Source organism: Solanum pennellii, chromosome 12, assembly GCF_001406875.1.
Source record: "Solanum pennellii chromosome 12, SPENNV200".
In the NCBI taxonomy this organism is placed as follows: Eukaryota; Viridiplantae; Streptophyta; class Magnoliopsida; order Solanales; family Solanaceae; genus Solanum; species Solanum pennellii.
Window position 1 is genome coordinate 1,319,954 of NC_028648.1, and position 1,109 is coordinate 1,321,062.

Genomic DNA, 1,109 nt, shown 5'->3' on the forward strand with positions numbered 1-1,109 from the left:
ATATATATATATATATATATATATATCCGCTGATTGGTGCCCATTACTCGACTCAAATAATTCAAATTCGTGACGAAAAATTCATATCTAAAGATAAGTAATTTTCTATATATCTTAGACATTATATTATCAGATTTCAAATTCAAAACTTATAATTATAAATAAAGTAAAAATATTTATCACCTAATCATAATTTGTAATCATTTTCTTTTACTTATCATTTTATTGAATAATTTTTAAAATAAAACAGGTGGCACGCATTTTATCCAACCGCATGAGATGACAAATTACAAATATAACATTAATCAATTATTGATTACATTAAAAGATGCATATCTTTGTTCTTTCCCCTTTTTCCAATATTTTCTTTTATAATAATTTTTTAAAAGACGTGAAGGTTAAAACTTTCAACTACTCAATGATAGCAAAATCTATTGAAAGTTATTGAATCGTAAACACCCCCCCTCCCCCTCCTCCCCTTTGAGAAAGCGGAGAAAATAATAAATCGATTCATCTGAACTCAATAATTTTTTAAAAAGCGTATATGATGGTCGTCAAGGAATAAAGCAAATCAAATACCCTTACAACTAGCTCGTAATAGTTTAAATGTGCATCAAGTAAAAGAATTGCTTAAAAGGGTTCTATAAATAATGTTTTTGGTTCATCATTTATATATTGTCTGATCGTTTCGAACATTAATCTTTGAGAAATTCTAACATCAATATGCCTATTATTAAAAGCAACATTAGTTCATCGCTAAAAACTCTAAAAAATAATACATATATATACTTTAAATTTTGAATCTGTCTCTGTTCCTTCTATTTCAAAAGGAGACAAAAATTGGTTTGCTGGAATTGATCCCACTAGTACACTTATTGGAAAGAAATTAAAGTTGTAAGATGTGTACATATATATATACAAACTTTATAAGAGCATTATAGTGATTGGACCTAAGTTCTTGAAAACTATTTTGTCATAATTTGCCATAGGAAAAAAAAATTAAACAAAAGGCTACTCATTAAAGGCAATGCATTTTATGACTTTTAGTCTAATCAAACTATCTTGTAATAAAATCTTGACATTCTTTTTGCCTCTCCTTGAGGAATATA